This window comes from Macrobrachium nipponense, chromosome 10 (genome assembly GCF_015104395.2).
Source record: "Macrobrachium nipponense isolate FS-2020 chromosome 10, ASM1510439v2, whole genome shotgun sequence".
Taxonomy (NCBI): domain Eukaryota; kingdom Metazoa; phylum Arthropoda; class Malacostraca; order Decapoda; family Palaemonidae; genus Macrobrachium; species Macrobrachium nipponense.
The window spans coordinates 51,756,236-51,772,884 of NC_087204.1; the positions used below are offsets into that span (position 1 = coordinate 51,756,236).

At 49.5% G+C, this 16,649-nt stretch overlaps 2 long non-coding RNA genes across 4 annotated transcripts in view; one reads left to right on the top strand and one right to left on the bottom strand.

Annotated features, from left to right (window-relative positions):
- Nucleotides 1-16,649, top strand: part of LOC135223615 (uncharacterized) — a 277,946-nt gene that overhangs the window by 144,055 nt on the left and 117,242 nt on the right. The window lies entirely within an intron of this gene.
- On the bottom strand, nucleotides 15,341-16,091 carry LOC135224159 (uncharacterized). Its single transcript, XR_010316658.1, has 2 exons — nucleotides 15,889-16,091; nucleotides 15,341-15,678 (listed from the first exon to the last, which is right to left on the bottom strand). It is a non-coding gene; the product is annotated as an uncharacterized LOC135224159 (long non-coding RNA).

Consider the following 16,649-nt stretch of genomic DNA (forward strand, 5'->3'; position numbering starts at 1 on the left):
AACCCCTGCCTCCAAGGGTCCGAGGACCCCTCCTGCCTCCAAGGGCCAAGGACCTCCTGCCTCCAGAGGACCCCACCTGCTCCAATGGGTCCGAGGACCCCACCTGCCTCCAAACCAAAGGCCGAAGACCCCGGCACCGGGCGACAGCCTCGCCACCCTCCAAGGGCCGAGGACCCCTCCTGCCCTCCAGGGCTCCGAGGACCCCACCTGCCTCCAAGGCTGAGGACCCCACCTGCCTCCAAGGGCCTGAGGACCCCACCTGCCTGGGGCCCGGACCTGCTCCAAGGGCCGAGGACCCACCTGCCTCCAAGGGCCGAGGACCCCACCCCCTCCTGCTCCAAGGCCGAGGACCCCACCTGCCTCCAAGGGCCGAGGACCTCCCCTCCTGCCTCCAGGCCGAGGACCACCCCACCTGCCTCCAAGGGCCGAGGACCCCACCTGCCTCCAAGGGCCCTGAGGACCACCTGCCTCCAAGGGCCGAGGACCCCACCTGCCTCCAAGGACCCCTCCTGCCTCCAAGGACCCCTCCTGCCTCCCAAGGGCCGCCAGGACCCCTCCTGCCTCCAAGGGCCGAGGACCCCACCTGCCTCCAAGGGCCGAGGACCCCACCTGCCTCCAAGGGCCGAGGACCCCTCCTGCCTCCAAGGGCCGAGGACCCCTCCTGCCTCCAAGGGCCGAGGACCCCTCCTGCCTCCAAGGGCCGAGGACCCCTCCTGCCTCCAAGGGCCGAGGACCCCTCCTGCCTCCAAGGGCCGAGGACCCCACCTGCCTCCAAGGGCCGAGGGACCCCTCCTGCCTCCAAGGGCCGAGACACCCCACCTGCCTCCAAGGCCGCCCCGAGGACCCCTCCTGCCTCCAAGGGCCGAGGACCCCACCTGCCTCAAAGGGCCGAGGACCCTCCTGCCCTCCAAGGGCCGAGGACCCCGGAACCCCAACTGCCTCCAAGGGCCGAGGACCCCACCTGCCTCCAAGGGCCGAGGACCCCACCTGCCTCCAAGGGCCGAGGACCCCTCCTGCCTCCAAGGGCCGAGGACCCCTCCTGCCTCCAAGGGCCGAGGACCCCACCTGCCTCCAAGGGCCGAGGACCCCTCCTGCCTCCAAGGGCCGAGGACCCCTCCTGCCTCCAAGGGCCCGAGGACCCCACCTGTCTCCAAGGGATGAGGACCCCACCTGTCTCCAAGGGCCTGAGGACCCCACCTGCCAATCCAAGGGCCGAGACCCCACCTGCCTCCAAGGGCCGAGGGGCGACCCCTCCTGCCTCCAAGGGCCGAGACCCCGGGACCCCACCTGCCTCCAAGGGCCGAGGACCCCTCCTGCCTCCAAGGGCCGAGGACCCCTCCTGCCTCCAAGGGCCGAGGACCCCACCTGCCTCCAAGGGCCGAGGACCCCTCCTGCCTCCAAGGGCCGAGGAACCCCCCCATTCCTCCAAGGGGCCGCCGAGGAGCCCTCCTGCCTCCAAGGGTCTGAGGACCCACCTGCCTCCAAGGGCCGAGGACCCCTCCTGCCTCCAAGGGCCGAAGACACACCTGCCTCCAAGGGCCGAGGACCCCTCCTGCTCCAAGGGCCGAGGACCCACCTGCCTCCAAGGGCCGAGGACCCCACCCCCTGCCTCCAAGGGCCGAGGACCCCTCCTGCCCTCCAAGGGCCGAGGGGAGACCCCTCCTGCCTCCAAGGGCAACGAGGACCCCAACTGCCTCCAAGGGCCGAGGGACCCCCTCCTGCCTCCAAGGGCCGAGGACCCCTCCTGCCTCCACGGGCGAGGACGCCTCCTGCCCTCCAAGGGCCGAGGACCCCACCTGCCTCCAAGGGCCGAGGACCCCTCCTGCCTCCAAGGGCCGAGGACCCCCCCTTCCTCCAAGGGCCGAGGACCCCTCCTGCCTCCAAGGGCCGAGGACCCCCTCCCGCCTCCAAGGGCCAAGGACCCCTCCCGCCTCCAAGGGCCCCGAGGACCCACCCCTCCTGCCTCCAAGGGCCGAGGACCCCTCCTGCCTCCAAGGGCCGAGGACCCCACCTGCCTCCAAGGGCCGAGGACCCCACCTGCCTCCAAGGGCCGAGGACCCTCCTCTCTCGTATTAGCCATCTTGCTTGGTGAGACGTACCGCGTGAAGTCCACAATAATCAACAGATATCACAAGTTTAACATACGACTAGAATTTGAGAAATATCTAGAAGTGTTCGTGAAACTATCGGTGATAAGATTAGTGTGAAAATAGTAGGATAAAGCGTCTTCTAAGTTAGTTTATCAAGTGTAATATTATAAATCAGAACAAGATGGCAGTAAGTTCCAACTGCGGGAAAAGGTGGCGTAATTTGGCGTGTATAGCAGATTCGCAATACGATGAGGTAGCAGGAAGGGAACTGGCATTTCTCATCTATGAAATCAGCAACAGTCCTAACCAAAAAGATACAAAAGTATTCATAGATATATTAGAAGGATATAATCCTTCAAACTGGAACAAATCTAATGAAAACATCTTGAAAATAATTGAAGAAGTTCCAAATAAAATCCAAGTGGTCAAGAGACTCATAAAGAAAATATACATAAACCAACATATTCCGACAAAGAAAATGAATAATAGGTGAATCTTGTGAATATACTAATTGATGCATTAGGAAAAAGAATGCCAAAAGCATGCAAACTGTGTAAGGTTTGGTATAGCATAGTCAATCCACAAAACCTAATCAGAAAATGTGCTGCATGCAACATTCGACCCATCCACAGTGTGCTGAGGTAATACAAGATTTGAGAAAAGATACAAGAATTTTTTGTTAACATGTCTATCATGGATAGACAATGTATTAAATCAAGATTGAATGTACAAATAGTTGAGGATGAAGAAGAAGAGGAAGAGGAAGAAGAAGAAGAAAAAGAAGAAGAGGAAAACGGAAGAGAAGTAAACAAAAATGAAATGACAGAAAAAAATAAGGAAAACAAAGAACAAGATAAAAAGTATGGATGCAGAGATACTCATTGATACTACATATGAGGCAATAAAGCAGCATACCTACGAAGAAATAAATTACGATATGACAACAGAAAAGCAAATCCCCCGAAGAGGCTCTACCCAGATCTATACAATGACGGGAAAGAGGAAAAAATAGACAAGAAAGACAAAATCTGCAACCTTTTGAAAAGAGGGAATTGCAGATTTGGAGAAAGATGTTACTACAAACATCCTAAGATATGTCAAAACTATGAAATATATGGTAAATGTGCATACTTAGATGGATATGGGGATGATTGCGAGATCTGCATCCAAAAATATGTAAAAACCTAAAAGAAGGAAAAGGATGTAAGTTCGACAAAAAATGCAAATATATGCACCCTGTAGCCATGAATCATAATCAAATAAATAACCAACCAAGTAATAAAAATCCAAAATAAGAAAAAAACAAATAAAGAGAGAAAAATCAAGAATATCAGGTAAAAGAGAAAGCAAACCACCAATGGATAATATGCAGAGGGTGTCAGCAAAGAATTTCAAAGCATCAGCTCCGAAATTCTACTCAAGAGATAATAACTGTATTTATTATGCAAGAGGATATTGCAGAAACGGAGGAAAATTGCAGATTCAGACACAAAATGAATAATTAGATGAAGGAAGATCTATATATGGAAAAGTTGGATTTTTTAATGTCAGAATTTCTGGAAATAAAAACAAAAAAAAGAAACAACATACCAGAACAGGGAAAGAGACATGGGAAAATCCTTATTACTATCAGTATTAAATGAAGGAGAAAAACACGCAAACCATCATAGTGATGAATGCGCAGGGTTTAGTTACGAGTAACTCAAAAAGAAAAATAGAGTACTTAGAAGAACTAACCCCAAAATGAAAAGAAAAATAGATATAATGAATATAAGTGAAACCTGGTATTCCCAAGAGACTGGGAATGATGATCAAATAAAAGGGTTCCAAACTTATAGATCAGATAGAAAAAATAGGAATCAAGGGGGAACCGCAATATATGGGAAAGACAAAAAACAAGGAAAAATATATGAAGAAATATAGTAACTCAGAATGTGAACTAATAGCGGTAGAATTTGAATCTGAAAAATTGATGAACATAGTAATATATAGACCCCTCCTAATAACTAAAGAGTTTGACTTAATAATTGAAAAATAAAAAAATTGGGATGATATATGTAGAAATCACAAGACTGGACTATTCTCCTATCTGGTGGGACTTCAACTTTCCTTTCGTAGAATGGAAAGAACGAATAGGAGATTGTGGTTGTACTTATACATATAAAAAAGAGAGTAATAGTAGTGCAGAAGATAAGAGGCAATTTGAAAAGCTATTAGATATGCTACTAGAATACAACATTCAACAAATAAATCACCTGCCATCAACAAATAAATCACCTGCCAACAAGAAAGGAAAATACTTTAGACCTAGTATTTGTGAAACGAGATGAATATGTTAAAGAAATAATAGTTTATAATGCGAGTATTTCAGACCATAATGTCATAGAATTAACAGTTCATTCCAAAGAACAAGTGAAAATAGAGATAAGCAAGAAATGAAAAAGTGGAAGGATATGGAAAATACAACTTCTACAGTAAAAATATAAAATGGGTCAGAAAATTAATGAAGAAGTTTAAACAAAGATTGGGATAACATTCGTAAGTGATGACATAGGGTAAATACGGAGATATTATATAAAATATTGGAGATAATAGTGGAAAAATATATACCGAAGAAGAAAGTAAACATCATTCATGCATACCAAGAGACAGAAGAATCTGTTCAGAAAATCAGAAAGTGGAAAAAAAAGGTCTTGCAAAAGAAAAAAATGCATGGAAAGTTATAGAACTAAAAAGTAAGATAGAAAATGCAGAAAAAAAGATTATACAATCAAAAGAAAAATGAAAAAACGGGACTTGGAAGAAAAAACCCTATTAAATATCAAGCAAAACCCCAAACTATTATACTCAATATGAGAAGAAGATGAATAAAAGAAGAATAGAAATAGGCCCTCTGAGAATTGAAGGAGATTAACGTGAATGAAAAAAAGGAAATTTGCAACATACTGGCAGAACGATATAAGAGAGAATTCACCCCTAGAATAGATAATGAAGATAATGATATAGAAGTAAGGGATGAAAATAGTGAATATTTAGCTGACATAGATATTAATGAAGCTGATATTGTGCAGGCTATTAATGAAATTAAAAATGGAGCTGCTGCAGGGCCTGATGGAATTTCCTGCTATTTTGTTAAAGAAAGTAGTTCATTCTATCGCAAAGCCACTTGCCAATATTATTAAGACAAAGTGTAGATACAGGCAAGATATATGATGAGCACAAATTAGCGTATATTACCCCTACTTTCAAAAGAATGGATCAAGACTAGAGGCAAGTAATTATAGGCCTGTGAGTCTAACATCACATATAATGAAAGTGTATGAAAGGGTAATGAAGAAAAATATTATGAAACATTTAATAAAAAATAATTTGTTTAATAAAGGACAAAACATGGTTCGTACCGGAAAAAGACACACAAACCCAACTGTTAGTCCACCGTGAAAACATATTCAAAATATGAAAAGCGGAAATGAAACAGATGTGGTTTATTTAGACTTTGCAAAAGCTTTTGATAAAAGTAGACCATAATATATTAGCGAAGAAAATTAGAAAACACAATATCGTGGATAAAGTAGGAAGATGGTTAAAAGAATTTTTACACAACAGAAAAACAGATAGTTATTGCAAACGACGAGAAATCGGATGAAGCCAAAGGTAATATCCGGTGTGCCGCAAGGTACGGTGTTAGCTGCAATACTGTTTGTTATTATGATTGAGACATAGACAATAATGTTAAGGATTCGGTAGTGAGTAGTTCGCAGATGACACAAGAATAAGTAGAGAAATTACTGTGATGAAGATAGGACGCTCTACAAAGAGACGCCTTAACAAAGTAGATGATTGGCAGAGGTAAATAGGATGGTATTTAACTCTGATAAATTTGAATCAATAAATTATGGAGACAGAGAAAAAAAGAAAGCTATCATGCATATAAGGGACCTAATAATGAGACCATCACAAATAAGGAAGCAGTTAAAGACCTTGGTGTGATGATGAATAGGAAACATGTTATGCAATGATCAAATAGCAACTCTGTTGGCAAAATGTAAAGAAAACAAAAATGGGAATGTTTGTTTACGGCACTTCAAAACAAGAAAAGCTGAACACATGATTATGCTTTATAAAACATATGTTCGTAGTCCACTTGAATATTGCCAATATGATATGGTACCCACCTACTCAACAAAAGGATATTGCACAAATAGAGAGTGTACACAGGTCCTTTACAGCTAGAATAGAAGAAGTTAAGGACCTAGACTACTGGGAAAGACTACAATTCTTAAAAAATTATATAGTCTGGGAAAGGAAAGGAGAAGAGAACGCTACATGATAATTCAGGCATGGAAACAGATAGAAGGAATAGCAGAAAATATCATGGAACTAAAAAATATCAGAAAGAGCAAGCAGAGGTAGATTAATAGTGCCCAAAAATATACCAGGAAATAAGGAAAGCACACAGGACCTATAATCACTACGCACAACATCGATAATGCAGACGTCTATCATGCTGCACAGCTCATCTGAGGAATATTCAGGATTGAGCGTAGATGTGATTTAAGAAGAAGCTGACAAATATCTAAACTGCAATCCCATACCATCCAAGATTGGAAACTGCAAAATATACAGGAGATGTACTAGCAACTCTACTGTATAACATTAGAGTAGCCATCACACTGAGGGACCTGGGCAACCCTAAACAATATGTAAGGCTAGTAAGGTAAGGTACGTCTGCCATCCAAAGGCCCGAGGACCGCATCCTGCCTCAAGGGCCGAGGACCCACCATGCCTCCAAGGGAGCGCGAGAAGACCGCACCCCATGTCACTCCAAGATCCGAGTGACAATCCCTCCTGCCATCCAAGGTACCGAGGACCACCCTCCTGCCTACCAACAGGACCCGTGAGATACCGCCACACTTCCTCCAAGGGATGAGGACCCCACCTGTTTCCCAACGGGCCGAGGAACCCACCGAGGCCTCCAGGCCGAAGGAACGGCACAAAAAAACCTGGCTCAGGGCCGAAGGAAACCCCTGCTCAACAAGGGCCCGAGGACCCCATGCCTCCAATTGGCCGAAGGACCCCTCCTCCTCCAGGGCCGTGAGACCCCTTCCATGCTCCAAAGGGCCGATGACCCCCACCTGCCTTCCAAGGGCCAGGGACTCCCACCTGCTTCCAAAGGCCGAGGACCCCGTCCTGCCCTCAATGGCCGAGGACCCCAATGCCCTTTCCAGGCCGAAGAACCCCTCTGCTTCCAAGGGCGCGAGGACCTCCCATTCCTCCAAGGGACCTTAGACCACCCTCCTGCCTACCAAGGGCCGAGGACACCCTCCTTGCCTCCAAGGGCCCAAGGACCCTCCCTTCCATCAAGGGCAGAGCGGACCACCTCCTGCCTCCAAGGGCCGAAGGACACACCTCCTGCCTCCACATGGCCGAGGGACCCATCCTGCCATCCAAGAGGCCAGAGACTCCATCCTGCCCTTTTTCCAAGGGCCGAGGACCACAACCTGGCCATACCAATTGGCCGGGACAACACACCAATGCCCTCCAAGGTCCCGATGAACCCCTCCTGAAAACCTTCCAGGACGAAGACCCTCCTGCCTCCAAGGGCCGTGGAAACCCCTCCTGCCTCCAGGGGCTCCCGAGGACCCCTCCTGCCATCCAAGAGGCCGAAGGACACCTCCTTGGGATAATGCACTCCAAGGCCGAGGACACCCGTCCAAAAAGTGCCTCCAAAGGGCCGTAGGAACGCCCACCATGTCTCCAAGTGCCAAGGACCCCACCATGCCTTCCAAGGGCCAGAGGACCCCAACCCAACTGCCATCCTAGGGCGCGAGGACCACCACCTGGGCCTCCCAGGGCCAGAGGACCCTCTGCCATTCCAAGGGCCGAGGCCCCCTTCCAGCCTCCAAGTGCCGAGGTACCCCTCCTAGCCCATCGCAAGGCCGAGGGAACCAGCCTGGCCTCCAAGGGCCGAGGGGACTCCAACCCTGCCTCCAAGGGCCGAAAGACCCCTCCCTGCCTCCAAGGGCGAAGGAACCCCCTCCTGCCTAACCAAGTGGCGACGGACCCCTTACCTTCTCCAAGGGCCCGAAAAGGCCCACCATCCTCCAATGAGCCGAAAGGACACCCTCCTGCCATTCCAAGGGCCGAGAAACCCTTCCTGCCATCCAAGGGCCGAGGCAACCCCCATCCATTCCTCCAAAGGCCGAGGGAACCCACACATGCCCCTCCTTAAGAGTCGAGGACCCCTCCTTACCTCCAAAGTAAAGGGGCCAGGACCCCACCTGCCAGGCCGAGACCCTCCTGCTCCAAAGGGCCGAAGGACCCCTCCTGCTCCCCAAAGGGCCGAGGACCCCACCTGCCTCCAAAGGGCCGAGGACCCCTTCCTGCCTCCAAGGGCCGAGGGACCCCTCCTGGCCTCCAAGGGCCGAGGGACCCCACCTGCTCCAAGAAGCCGAAGGGACTATCCACCTGCCTCCAAGGCCGGAAAACCCCACCCCTCCGTGCCTCAAGGCGAGGACCCCACCTGGCCTCCAAGGGGGGCCGAGGCCCCTCCTGGCCTCCAAGGGCCCCCCCCCCCCCGAGGACCCCCACCTTCCGCCCCAAAGGGCCGAGGACCCCACCTGCCTCCATAAAATGGGGCCGAGGGACCCCTCCCTGCCTCCAAGGGGCCGAGGGCCCTCCCCTTCCTCCAAGGGCCCCGAGGACCCCTCCTGCCTTCCAAGGGGCCGAGGGACCCCCTCCCCTTCCTTCGCAAGGGCCGAGGACCCCTCCCTGCCACCAAGGGCCGAGGACCCCTCCTTGGCCTCCCAAGGGCCGAGGACCCCACCTGCCTCAAGGGCCGAGGGGGACCCACCTGGCCTCCAAGCCGAGGACCCCTCCTGCCTCCAAGGGCCGAGGAACCCCTCCCTGCCTCCAAGGGCGAGGCCCCTTCCTGCCTCCCAAGGGCCGGAGGAATCCCCCAACCTTGCCTCCAAAGGGGCCGAGGACCCCTCCTGCCTCCAAGGGCCGAGGACCCCTCCTGCCTCCAAGGGCGAGACCCCTTTACCTGCCACCAAGGGCCGAGGGGGGACCCCACCTGGTTCCTCCACCCAAGGGCCGAGGGACCCCACCCCTGCCTCCAAGGGCCGAACCCCAGCCTGCCTCCAAGGGCCCGAAGGGGGACCCCTCCCTTGCCTCCAAGGGGTCCGAGGACCGGGACCTGCCTCCCCAATTGGCCGGAGGACCCCTCCTGCCTCCAAGGGCCGGGACCCCTCCCTTCCTCCAATGGCCGAAGTCCCCTCCTGCCTCCAAGGCCGAGGACCCCCTCCGCCTCCAGGGCGAGGACCCCCTCCTGCCCTCGAGGGCCTGAGGACCCCTCCTGCCTCCAAGGCGAGGGACCCCCACCTGCCCTCCAAGGGCGAGGAACCCCACCTGCCTCCAAGGGCCGAGACCCCTCCTGCTCCAAGGGCCGAGGACCCCTCCTGCCTCCAAGGGCCGTGGACCCCTCCTGCCTCAAGGGCCGAGGACCCCTCCTGCCTCCAAGGGCCGAGGACCCCTCCTGCCTCCAAGGCCGAGGACCCCTCGCTGCCTCCAAGGGCCGAGGACCCACCTGTCTCCAAGGGCCGGTACCCACCTGCCTCCAAGGGTGCCGAGACCCCCACCTGCCTCCAAGGGCCGAGGACCCCCTGCCTCCAAGGGCCGAGGACCCCTCCTGCTCTCCAAGGGCCGATGGACCCCTCCTGCCTCCAAGGGCCGAGGACCTTCCCCACCTGCCTCCAAGGGCCCCCGAGGACCTTCCTGGCCTCCAAGGGCCGAAAGGACCCACCCCCCTTCCTTCCAAGGTAAGGGGCCGAGGGGACCCCTCCCCTCCCCTGCCTCCAAGGGCCGAGGACCCCTCCTGCCTCCAAGGGCCGAGACCGGCCTCCCTCCTCCCCAAGGGCCCGGGCGAGGAACCCCTCCTGCCCCAAGGGCCGAGGACCCCCTCCTGCCTCCCCACAAGGGGCCGAGGACCCCTCCTGCCTCCAAGGGCCGAGGACCCCTCCTCCTCCAAGGGCCGAGGACCCCACCTGCCTCCAAGGCCCGAAGGACCCCACCTGCCTCCAAGGGCCGAGACCCCTCCCTGGCCTTCCAGGGCCGGGCCCCGGACCCCTCCTGCCTCCAAGGGCCGAGGCCACCCCTCCTGCCTCCAAGGGCCGAGGACCGGGCCCCTCCTGCCTCCAAGGGCCGGAGACCCCTCCTGCCTCCAAGGGCCGAGGACCCCTCACCTGCCTCCAAGGGGCCGAGGACCTATGCCCCAAAGGGCCCGAGGACCCCAACCGTTCCTCCAACCGGGGGCCGAGGAACCCCACCTGCCCTCCAAGGGCCGGAGAACCCCACCTGCCTCCAAGGGCCGAGGACCCCTCCTGCCTCCAAGGGCCAGGACCCCAACGCCCCAGCCTCCAAGGGCCGAGGACCCCTCCTGGCCTCCAAGGGCCGAGGACCCCTCCTTGCCTCCAAGGGCCGAGGAACCCAACCCCTCCTGCCTCCAACGGGCCGAGATCCACCTGCCTCCAAGGGCCGAGGACCCCTCCCTGCCTCCAAGGGCCAGGAACCCCACCTGCCTCCAAGGGCCGAAGACCCCTCCTGCTCCAGGGCCGAGGACCCCATTTTCCCTTCCCCAAGGGCCGAGGACCCCTCCTGCCTCCAAGGGCCGGAGGGACCCCTTCCTGCCTCCAAAGGGCCGAGGACCCCTCCCTGCCTCCAGGCCCCGAGGACCCCACCTGCCTCTAAGAGCCGAGGACCCCTCCTGCCTCCAAGGGCCGAGGACCCCACCTGCCTCCAAGGGTCGAGGACCCCACCTGCCTCTAAGGGCCGAGGACCCCACCTGCCTCCAAGGGCCGAGGACCCCACCTGCCTCCAAGGGATGAGGACCCCTCCTGCCTCCAAGGGCCGAGGACCCCACCTGCCTCCAAGGGCCGAGGACCCCTCCTGCTTCCAAGGGCTGAGGACCCCACCTGCCTCCAAGGGCCGAGGACACCACCTGCCTCCAAGGGCCGAGGACCCCACCTGCCTCCAAGGACCGAGGACCCCACCTGCCTCCAAGGGCCGAGGACCCCACCTGCCTCCAAGGGCCGAGGACCCCACCTGCCTCCAAGGACAGGGGACCTCGTTTTAGTAAGAGAAGATGATGATGCTGGCTCCAGGAATCTCATCTCAGAATTCTTCCCGGCAACTGGAATCCTCCAGGACATTCCTGGAGCCAGCATCATCATCTTCTGTTACTTCAGCTTCGCCTACTTCTTCATGGGGTTAATGTGTCTTACCAGTCCTCACCAATTTCCATTGTCCAAGGCATCCTGACTTCTTGAACGTTTCTACCGTGTGTCATTTGTTAGTTTATTCAGCCATCTGAATTTTGACTTTCCTCTTCTCCTTCCCTCCAACACCATTCTTAAAACCCCTTTACAACTGATCTTCTCCACGCATTTCGTAACCAATCACGGTAAACTTGTTTCTTGGCCGTTCTTCAATACATCCCACATCCTCTACCTTTGATGCTCCTCTGATGAATTTAATTTTCATCGTATCTCATTCTGTGACCCCAACCCATCACAAGATCCTCTTCCCTGCCACATCCATTTTCCGTTCTCGGTCTTCATCGGCCGCTTCAGGAGTCCGTAAACCATTGCCGATCTCCTAAAACGTTTCCACCGCATGTCATTTGCTATTTTATTCTTCCATCTGAACTTTGGCCTTCCTCTGCTTCTCCTCCCTCCACCTTCATGCTTAAACCCCTTTTACAACTGATCTCCACGCATTACGTGACCAAACCATGGTAGACTTCTTTCCAGGGTGTTCTTCAATACTTCCCCTATCTTCGCTGTTCCTCTAATGAATTAATTTTTAATCGTATCCCATCTTGTGACCACACACCCATCACTAGAACCTCTTCTCTGCCACAACCATTTTCCGCTCTCGGTCCTTCTTCATCGGCCTCTTCTATATACACTTTCGTATAACTTTCCTTTAACCTTCGTACTAATCCTTCTGTCACAATATTCCTGGCGGCAATCTCCAGTTTATGTGAGTAATTTGTATCCAGTGGTCGATTTAAGAGTTCAAGCTTGATTTTATTTCATATTTTACTTTCGAAAAATTTCGTAGGAAAATTTATCAACACTGGATATGAAAGGCTACCAAAGCTTTTTAAAGACCAGATTTCCCAGAGAGTTCAAATTACACATATATTGATTAATTCTATTAGAATATTTTTGGGAAATTATATATACCGCTGTCCATTCTCTAACATATCCGCTAAAAACCAGGAAATAATCTTTTTGCGAATAATAACGTCGCGTTATTCTGTACATTATTTAGCTTGTTTATCAAGTCAACATTGTTTTTATATTGACGTCAAGGATATTACTTGGATATTACTTTCTTCACTTTTCTCCAAGCATACTCTAGAGAATTTGCTAATAACAGGTCTAGCAGGAAAACTGGTTTTGTGCGCTTTTATTTTTCCACACAGTAACAGTAACAGAGCGTATTTTGTACTTTTCAAAAGGACACACGCATTCGGTGTTTTATATGTAGCCTATGTATGTGTGTGTATATATATGCCACATACACTTTGAAGTGCATTGAGCAATTTGAACCAAACTTGGCATACATATGACTCATCATCTGGAAAATAATTTTGCAGGGGTAAGACATCACTGGCACCAAAGGGGTTTTTGTGAAGGGGATGACATGTAAAAATAACCGAAAACGACTGATATTAGTCTAATTCAAAGGTCGCTAAGATGAATAGTGGCACTCCCGATGCCCTTCGAGTACAAGTCTAGCCCCACCCAAGGAACGGGGGGAAACGGGGGGCGGGGGAGGGTGGGTGGGCTAGTTTTCGAGGTAGCCGAGATGAATAGTGACACTACCCAGTGCATTTGTTAGAGGCATCAATAGGAAGGGGTGGTGAGAAGAGGTTAAAAATACAAAGTCAAAAATTATTTATGTTATTGTCTAATTGATAGTTTTTGAGGTCGCTGGGATGAATAGACACACTCCTGATACCCTTCAAGTCCAAGTTTAGTCTCAATAAGAATGGGGGTGACAAGTGGTGAAATAAAACATGACAAAAATGCTGGGCAACGTAGCTGAAGCAACTAACTATCTTAACAGGAGAGAGAGAGAGAGAGAGAGAGAGAGAGAGAGAGAGAGTTCATCGGTTGTCATTCACAGTTTTCCTAAGCAGCGGCGTGTTGACCAGCTAGTTTTTAATATAACTAGTATCACAAAATGAACCTTATGAAACCAGAGTTATTAATCAAATTAAGATGGTTACCTCGGATGCACACAACTTCTGGAAGAACTGTACAGAAACTCAGAACAAAAATGAAAGGGTCTCAGTCTCTGTCATGACTTTGGTGTGATACTAATCTTTAAACCTTCAAACAACCTGAAAAACTTTCATGTCTAGATCCCGAAATTATTCGCGTTTTTTATTTTATTAAAACAGTTTAACCAGACCACTGAGCTGACTATCAGCTCTCACAGGGCTGGCCCAAAGGATTTGGATGAAATGCCAGAACTAGGCCAGAGACTGGGAACAATTAGGGCTTTTGATATGGTGATGGATGCGTGAAAATGAAATAAAAAAAACTGCGCAAAGGTAGACGACCTCATACTGGAACACACTCCCACAATAAATACATTTACTCATGTTTCCACATACAACCACTAAAAAGGTATATTTGAATTCAGAATAAGCCAAGTAACAATTTAAAATTTACGTTCTAAAATGAATTAAATTCGTATTTTCATTACTGCTGGTCATACTTTGGGCACTCTCGCAACATGTCTGACCGTTATCATCACCCTGCACTCTGAGCACTCGGGAGCAGGGCTTTGTGGGCTGCTCATTAAAGCTTGTCGCACACTGAGCCCGAACGGAACCGCCGCCGAATCCACCGAAGCCTCAGAACAGAACAGAAACGACGTCCAGCGCGCACACTGAGCCAGAAGCCACAGAACGGAACCGACGCAGCCAGTTGATAATAGAAGGTCATGTGTTCTGCATTATAATCGACAAATTATGTGGATACATAATATATGCCAATCAAGGGAGGGAGAAGGGGAATATAAAACATTATTCCCACATTTAAAACGGGACAACATAAAGTTCTTCCAATATTTCCGTATGAGCTACGAAAAATTTTGTGAACTACTATTACATATAGAAGCAGACATATGCAAACAAGATTCAGACTTAAGAAGCTGTATTTCAACACAGGAACGGCTAGCTGTTACACTCAGGTATGTAATAAAAAGTTAGATTTCAAATAATATTTAATGTTATACACTTTATTAATTGTTTACAATAATTCCTTTTGTGAAAACAATTATTACAGTTAACAAAAATAAACCAAAATAACTCTCCGTAGGCACACTGTTTTGCATGCTTTCAACAATATTTATTGTTACATACTTAATGAATGTTCACAATAATTCCTTTTGTGAAAACAATTATTATAGTTAGCAAACACAAACCAAATTGTTGCTATCACACTAACCCTCTCCAAAACCACCGCTGCAGTCGTTCTGCGCATGCGCAGCCTGTCAGACGCCACCGACGCTTCAGAAAAAATATCTTTCAAAGAATAATGCGTCTGTTCCGTTCTGTTCTGGCGCGTCGGTTCCGTTCTGTTCTGGCCCAGTGTGCGCAGTCAGGTAAGAATGCATGCTTTCGATTTCTATCGGACGTTTCGGTTCTGTTCGGGCGCGTCCGTTCGGGCTCAGTGTGCGACAAGCTTAAGTGTCCGTGTGTCAGACGAGTATTTCAAATTCGGGGAAGAGTCAGAATTATTTGCGCATGTCTATCTCTCTGATATGATGAGCTCCATTTCCTAACACCAGGCTTTATTTGTTTTTAAACTGTTATTTTCAGGAGCTCCATTCTATACATTATACCACTTACTTACAAAGATGGTTTTATATATCTTATATGGTCACTCATAGGGATGTTTACATTTGCTCTTGTCATATGGACTGCTTCTTTAGCTGTTTTAACAGCCTATTCGTTCCCTTTTATCACTACATGGACAGGGATCCAACATATTTCAATATTTTTTCCATTACTATATAACTTATGGAGTGAAAACTTAATCTGCTGTACAATATGTGTAAAGGGGGGCACCCTCCCCCAATACATGATACGGGAACGTCACCGACCGGCAACCTCTAATCGTCATATAAGACAACTGGAAAAATGAATTAAGGCACTGAATTAAACTGAATTATAAAAATAGATTTATTCCCTAAAAGAAAAGCAAAATTCTAACTATCGCAAGAACAGCTAGATTAAGATGATCAAATAGAAGTCTAAAATCGTTCATTGAAACCCGACACAGAAAACGGACTGTCCAGAACAAGATCCGGGGGACTGAAAAATTCCCACAAATGAAACAGATAGACGAGATACCTTTCTCGAAACTCCGACATATTAATTCCACAGAAATTAAAGTCATACAGTAAATAAATTCGTCTCTTCAACACGTTCAACATCATTATGAATGATCAAACTGGCAATAATTCGGCTCACAGAGGCCGACAGAGTGACAGATCGATAGAGTTCCTGTCAGAAGGAAATATAACTCTTATTAGCTCACATGTCACTAATAAAATAATAATAAATCTCATAAGCAGAACAGTGATACAAAAACAAAATGATAATTCTCATGAATCCAACATGAGAGGAAAAGATTTTCTGCCACTTCACGTGTCATCAAACAGTTCGGGATACTAAAAAAGAATTCATTAATAAAAGTTTTTCAATTACTCTCACCTCTAATCTCCATGTTCTCAGATTCTACTATCGTCCTTTAACGCCACCTCTCCATGTTCTCTCCCAGGGTAGGCCGATAATGTCCCCCAAAAATTATATGAAAAGTTCACTGAGGAGGTAAAACGTGACGCACGAAAGAACAAACTTTCTCATACGGCCACTCCCTTTAGATAACGTCACTCACATATAACTGGTTCATTACCTGAAAGAATTCATGATGTCACTCATTAACTTCGGAGATTCCCAAAATGACAGGTTTTCTTTACGTTCTATTTTCCTTGGTAGGAAAATAATCTATTTCAAATAACACTTATCACTCACTGCTTCCGCCCACAGAAACAGAAGCATACACGAACACATCGTTCAAGGAATCTTCCATGCACACACAGCTTTTTTCAATGTGACCTCTGAGACAGTAGATTCTTCTTAACAAAGAACATTCACTTTTGTTTCCGTGAGAGCTAACGCCGATATCTATAATTTCAAATAATGTCAATGCTCACCAATTCCGTCTTCCAACCATTTCCCATAGGTGAGCAAGAAATACAGTTTAAATATATAACACATGTTCCTCGTTGGAAGAGTGAGTTACGTGCTCGCCTACCGATTCCGTAGTCCGAAATTCAATTCCCCGCTCTGCCGGCGTGAAAGCAGAGGAATTTAATTCTGGTGATTAGAAATTTATTTCTAGATATGATGTGGTTCGGGACCCACAATAATCTGTAGGTCCTGTTGCTAGGAAACCAATTGGTTCCTAGCCT